The sequence below is a fragment of the Humulus lupulus genome, chromosome X (assembly GCF_963169125.1).
Source record: "Humulus lupulus chromosome X, drHumLupu1.1, whole genome shotgun sequence".
NCBI classification, from domain to species: domain Eukaryota; kingdom Viridiplantae; phylum Streptophyta; class Magnoliopsida; order Rosales; family Cannabaceae; genus Humulus; species Humulus lupulus.
Genome location: NC_084802.1, coordinates 234,858,626 through 234,866,088, shown reverse-complemented (window position 1 = coordinate 234,866,088; position 7,463 = coordinate 234,858,626). Strand labels below are relative to the sequence as shown.

Below are 7,463 nucleotides of genomic sequence, written 5' to 3'. Positions count from 1 at the left end.
AAAAAGAGATTTTTATTAAAATTATTTTTCACTTAAACTTATAGGAAAAAGTACTCTTGCTATGAAAAATGTAATTTTTGTTACAAGCAAAATTGACTCAATTATTAAAGACAAAGCTTAAAAATTATTCATATTTTTAAGATAATTAAATTCAAACTCAATAAATATTTTTATTATTGAAAATGAAAAATATCACCAATTTTTTTTTATTTGACTTTTTATAAAAATGAAAATTTTTGATTCTTTTTAACAAGACAACAATATATATATATATATTTTTTACAATACAACACAAAAATTAATATAGTTGTTTTTTTTTTCTTCAAACTAACCACACAAAACACAATAAAACAAAATATAAACAATAAAAACAATACAAAACATAAACACAATAAAACATACTCACCTAATGATAATAACCCTATAAATTCGATCCCCCCAAACTTAATTTAAACATTGTCATCAATGTATTAAAACACAATTATAATTTGAAAAGTAAAAGAGGCTAGAATTTAGAATAGTGATACCTTGATATGGTGCATCGCCAAGAGAGTAAAAGATAGAACAAACAAAAATTAAATCACAAATAAAACAAACAAAACAAATAAAACACAAGTTATCAAGATCAATAGAAATCAAAGAGCTTGGTAAATAGGATCCTCAAGGAGGATTTCATCCACTTCATCGGTTTTTAATTCTAAAAATGGTTTTAATTTTTGTCCATTCACTTTAAAAATATCACCATTGTTAAGATTTTCAATTTTGATAGCTCCATGTGGAAAAACAACTCGAATAATATAAGGACCAGTCCACCTAGAGCGTAATTTTCCCGAGAATAAATGCAAACGATTGTTGTATAAAATGACTTTTTGACCTGGAGAGAAATTTTTTCTCAAAATATTTTTGTCATGGTAAAATTTCATACGATCCTTATATTTTTTTGAATAGTCATATGCATCATTCCTAGTTTCGTTTAGCTCATTCAATTGAAGTTTTCTTTTCTCACCTGCCTTGTCTAAAGAAAAGTTTAACTGCTTAATTGCCCAAAAGGCTCTATGTTCTAACTCAACAGGTAAGTGGCCCACCTTCCCATACACAAGTCTGTAGGGTGACATGCCAATGGGCATTTTGTACGCGATACGATATGCCCATAATTCATCAGTGAGTCTTAAGGACCAATCTTTCCTAGTTGGATTCACAGTTTTTTCTAAAATGTGCTTAACTTCCCTATTAGACACTTCAACTTGACCACTAGTTTGTGAGTGATATGGTGTTAAGACTTTGTGTGTAATGCAATATTGTTTCATCAAATGTTCAAATGGCTTATTACAAAAATGTGTACCATTATCACTAATGATAGCGCGTGGTGAACCGAAATGGGAAAATATATTTTCTTTCAAAAACTGAAGCACAACTTTGTGGTCATTAGTGTGGCATGCAATAGCTTTAACTCATTTAGACACATAATCAACTCCAACAAGAATATAAAGATTACCAAAAGAGTTAGGAAATGATGCAATAAAAGCAATGCCCCAAACATCAAATATGTCAATTATAATAATAGGATTCAAAGGCATCATGTTTCGTCTAGTTAAACTTCCTAACTTTTGGCAACGTTCACAAGCTTTGCAATAAACATAAGTGTCACGAAAGATAGTAGGCAAATAAAAATCACATTGCAAAACTTTAGCAGCTATTTTCTAACCACTAAAATGTCCTCCACATGCATGATCATGATAAAAAGACATAATTTTAGATTGGTCACAATTTGGAATGCATCTTCTAATTATTTAATCAGTGCAGTATTTAAACAAGTAAGGATCATCCCAAGGCAAGGAAGAAACATGCATTAATTGTTCATCAGGAAATGTTTTAGTGATAGGAGTGGAATCATGTATAGTTTCAACAACTAGTCTAGATAAATGATCGACAACAACATTTTCAGATCCCTTTTTATCACGTATTTCTAAGTCGAATTATTGTAAAAGCAAGATCAAACGGATTAAACGAGACTTAGCATCTTTTTTTGACAAGAGATATTTTATTGCAGCATGATCAAAATAGACAATAATTTTAGACCTTAACAAATAAGATCTAAATTTCTCCAATGCAAAAACAACAGCAAGCAATTCTTTCTCAGTTGTGGAATAATTTAATTGAGCATCATTTAAAGTTTTGCTAGCATAGTAAATTACATGAGGTATTTTTTCAAGTCTTTGTCCTAAGACATCACCTATAGCATAATCAGAAGCGTCACACATTATTTCAAAGAGTATTTTCCAATCAGGGGGTCGAATAATGGGTGCAGTAGTTAACAAATTTTTAAAATTTTCAAAGGCAACATGGCAATTATTATTAAAGACAAAAGAATTTTCTTTTCCAAGTAAATGGCATAAAGGCTGAGAAATTTTGCTAAAGACTTTTATAAATCGTCTATAGAAACCGGCATGGCCTAGGAATGATCTAATTTCTTTCCCAGTTTTAGGTGGGGGAAGTTTTGAAATAAGATCAACTTTAGCTTTATCAACTTCTATTCCCTTAGATGAGATTACATGACCTAAAACAATTCCTTTTTTATCCATAAAATGACATTTTTCCTAATTAAGCACAAGGTTTTTCTCTTTGCAACGAATTAAAACAAGTGAAAGATGGTCCAAACATTCATGAAAAGAAGAACCAAATACAAAAAAGTCATCCATGAACACTTTAAGAAATTGTTCAACCATGTCAGAAAAAATTGAAATCATACACATTTGAAAAGTCACAGGTGCATTGCATAATCCAAAAGGCATGCGACGATAGGCAAAAGTTCCGAAAGGGCATGTAAATGTAGTCTTTTCTTGATCTTCTGGGGCAATGGGGATTTGGTTATATCCCAAATATCCATTAAGAAAAAAATAATATGCATGGCCAGCTAAACGTTCAAGCATTTGATCAATAAAGGGTACTGGAAAATGGTCTTTTCTAGTAACATTATTCAGCTTTCTATAGTCTATGCACACTCTCTGCCCCGTTTGTACTCTAGTAGGGATTAATTCATTTTTCTCATTTTCAACAACTGTGATCCCAGACTTCTTAGGCACAACTTGAACTGGACTAACCCATTGACTATCAAAAATCGGGTAAATGATACCTACGTCTAATAATTTTATGACCTCTTCTCTAAACACTTCTTTCATATTTGGATTTAACCTTCTTTGACATTCCCGAAAGGTTTTAGCATTCTCTTGTAGATGGATTCTATGCATACATATGGATGGGCTAATTCCTTTAATGTCTCCAATGGTCCAACCTATGGCCTCTTTATTTTTTCTAAGGACAACAATTTATCTTCTTGTTCTTTATTTAAGGCGGATGCTATGATAACAGGTAAGGTTTCAGACTCTCCTTGAAAAGCATATTTTAAATTTTCTGGCAAAGGTTTAAGGTCTAATTTTGGAGACTCAGAAATTGATTGAACATGATCTAAAGGTGAAAAATGTTCAACTTTGGTTTCATTTAAGGGTATAGAATATAGCAAAGAATAAACACCATCAATAGAATCATCAACATGCAAGTTCATACAAAAGTATTTTTCACAAAAGTCAAGTAAGTCACTTCCATCATCTTCACAAATACTATCTATCATATTAACTTCATGCACTTCCTCACACTCAACAGATTTAACAACATTAAATACATTCAATTCAACAGTCATATTTCTAAAGGATAATTTCAAAACACCATTACGACAATTAATGATTGCATTAGATGTAGCTAAGAATGGTCTACCTAAAATGATAGGGATTTGAGCATGCACATTTTCCACAGGTTGAGTATCAAGAACAATGAAGTCAAGAGGAAAGTAAAATTGATCAACTTTTATCAAAACATCCTCTATAATGCCTTCACAGAACGATCATCTAGTTGAAGAGTTATAGAAGTCGGTTTTAGTTCACCAAGACCAAGTTGCTTATAAACAAAATAAGGCAATAAATTCACACTAGCACCCAAATCAAGTAAAGCCTTGTGAATAAAATGATCACCAATAATGCATGAAATTGTGGGACACCCAGGATATTTATATTTAATAAGACTCTTATATTGAATAATGGAACTAGCTTGTTCAGTTAAAAACGCATTTTTAGGAACATTAGTGTTTCTTTTAACAGTACAAAGATCCTTTAAAATTTTAGACTAGGCAGGAATTTGTTTAATGGCATCTAAGAAATGGATATTGATGCTAAATTGTTTAAAAACTTCTAAGATGTCATTATATTGGCTGCCTTTTTTAATTGGAAGTAATCTTTGTGGGAATGGGGCTTTTGGAATGAAAGGATGGATTGGAGTTTCCTTGTTTGAAGAGTCATTGGCATTAGAACTAGAAGGCTGACTCTTTTCTTTTTCTTTTTCAACCTCAGGTATGTAATCAGGTTTGACAATGTTCTTTCCTGACCTAAGAGTTGAAATTGATTTGACTTCTCCATTACGACTAGACTTTCCTATCTCATATTGACCTTTTGGATTAGGGATAGGTTGACTAGGGAATGTTCCTTTTTCTCTATCAGCTAAAGCAGTGGCGAGTTGTCCTACTTGTGTCTCGATTTTGGTAATTGATTGAGACTGATTTTGTAGGATTTGTTGAGTGGATTGCATAAATTGTTAGAAAGCATCTTATAAGGAAGGTTTCCTTTGTTGAGGATATGGTTTATTTTGTGGGGCATGAGAATGGTTTTGTGTGTTGTATTGGTGCCCTTGATTCATTTGAGGTTGGTTTTGTCTCCATGATAATTTTGGATGGTTTCTCCAATTTGGATTGTAAGTGGATGAAAATGGGCTATCGTTTGGTTTCCCATAAGTATGAAGAGCATTGGCCTCCTCAGAAAAGGCTTCTTGGTAGGAAGGACATGATTGGGCATTATGGCAAGGATTAGAACATATAGAACAAACATCTTTTCTTGGTTGTATTGGAGAATTTATAGTTTGGCTTATGGCTAAAGCTTCTACTTTTCTCGCTAATTTGTCTAAGGATGTTCTTAAGTCTAATTCATCTTTCACTTCACACCTTCCTCCTATTTTTGGGGAATTAGTTGACCTAGACTTAGGATCAAAATAATTCCATTATTGTGAATTGACAGATAAATCTTCAAGGGCATCCCAAGCCTCGTGTCCTTGACATTTAAAAAATTAAAATTGGTATGCATAGATTGAATCATTTGACGATTAGAGGGAGTCAAACCATCATAAAAATATTTTACAAGTCTCCATTTTTCAAAACCATGATGAGGACATTTTAATAATAAATCTTTAAATCTTTCCCAACATTCATAAAACTCTTCATTATCTTTTTGGAAAAACTCGATGATTTTTGTAACGACCCAAAATCACTAATAAGGCTTAAGGGTCTTGATTAGTGTGTCGGGAGGGCATAACTGAATTATGTGTGATTTAAATGAGTAAATGCATGATTATATGATAAGCATGCTTATATGATTATTTGGATATATGAGATGCATGACTATGAGTATTAGTATGCATGTAGGCCTTGTTTAGGTTATAAGGGCATATTCATAATTTTGGCCCGTTGAGGGCATAAATGTAAATATTTGTGATTAATATTTTAGACCACATTATTATGTGGATATATTCACAGCTTGTGACTCGAGGCAATCCTAGTGAGCGGTTTAGCGGAAAAGTCACGGTGGGGATTTATACCCGGCTCGGGTGAGCTTGGGGTATTTCTTGGAATCTGGGAAATATATTGTAGACTATTTGATATTGAGGAAATAATTGGTGAGTAGTTAGGTGTCAGGGTTTAAGCAGTAATTATTAGGGACACTCGAGAAATTAGCAGGAATTTTGAGCAAATGACCAAAATGCCCTTGGTATGTTTAAATGCTTAGGTTTTAATGGGAGGGCAAAATGGTCATTTGATTTAAAAAGGGATATGGGTCATTCTACCTTTATGGACTTAGTGGAATTTGTAGAAAGTAATAAAAGCTGAAAGAAATGAGAAGAAGAGGGAAAAGAAGAGAAAACAGAACACTTGAGCTTATCACCTTCCCCTCCACTCGGTTTGCCATTTTTCACCATTTCTTGAGGATTTCTGAAGCTGTAACTCAGAGGAAGTTTAGGCTGGAGCTTGGGGCTGGGATCATTGGTAAAGCTAAAGGATTTAGCAAGAGTTAGTCACCTAATTAAGGTAAAGTTTAAAGATTGTTCTTCAGTTTCTGAGTTTTGTTGGAATGGATTTCTAAACTTTGACTTTGGATGGAATTAAGAGAATTGAGCTTTGGGAGTTGAGGAGCTAAAGGGTGGAAGGGCACTAAGGGCAACCTAGGGTCGAATTTGACATTAGAGGTAATAATTCTGGACTTGATCATTTGGGTTGCTGGATTATCTCTGGTTTTTCTGATGAGTTTTTGAGTTCTAAGTTCAATTCTTGTTTTGCTATGTTTGATGGTGCATGTGGCCAACTTTGATGTTGTTGGGCCATGTGGGGTGAGATGTAGTGGATGGTAGATTTATTTTGAAGTGTGGTTGAAATTTGGAGGAGTTTTAGGGAGGTTTGGCTCGGGGAAATTCGAAGGAGAAACTCAGAGTGTTGAAGGTGTTGTACGTAGCGTTGTAGCGCTAACTTTAGGGCGCTATAGCGCTAGGCTTAGGTTTTTTGGGGGATTTTTCTTTTGTTTGTAGCGCTGTAGCGCCCACCTTGTGGCACTGTAGCGCTACCGTACCTTCATAAATGGATTTTTGGGTATTTTCTTAGGGTTTTTGCCCGGGGGCTCAGGGTTTGATTCCACCACCTCGTTTGGTGGAATTAGGGCTTCCCCAGGGCTCGGGATTGGTCCCAAGGTTAGGTTACGGGATTGAATGTTAATGAGGGTTTCATGTTGTATTTGTGACTAGGTGAATGCTAGGGTTCGGTCGGGATCGTGCTTGCGGATCGTTTCAATTAATTAAAGCGTTCAGAATCAAAGGTAAGAAACTGCACCCGGTTATGTGTTTATGATGGGTCTAAGAGTTCCCTATATTTATATGTGATGTCATAAGATGGTATTATTCCATGGGACATGTGATAAATGGCCTAAGAGTGATGGAATCAATATTTGCGCACAGGGCGCGGCTCGACCACTAGTAGTTGAGGTTAAATACATAATCACTGAGCTCGGCCTAAGCGAGCCAGAGTCAGTGGGTTAATTAGAGGGTGTGGCCTAAGGGCGCCGACCCTGGATTTTGGCGTGATATGTCCTGAGTTGGAGAGCTTTGAGGCTGAATGTACATAGTCAGCTGATCGGCTGCCACGGCCGAGGAGTGGTACAGGACAGGAGAAGCCTAAATGTCTGTTTTGCCTTAGAGTGGCCAATACTTGTTTACAACCTGGAATTTTTTTGTAAACTCTCTTTTAAACTCTATTTCTTTTGGGATCCCATGTAGAAAATGTTTAATTAAATTAAATGTATCTTTTGTGACCCAAAACCTTT

The 7,463-nt window shown here is 34.5% G+C and overlaps 1 pseudogene; it reads left to right on the top strand.

Annotated features, from left to right (window-relative positions):
* Positions 1-5,253: 5,253 nt before the first annotated feature.
* Positions 5,254-5,348, top strand: LOC133807954 (small nucleolar RNA R71; annotated as a pseudogene).
* Positions 5,349-7,463: the final 2,115 nt, after the last annotated feature.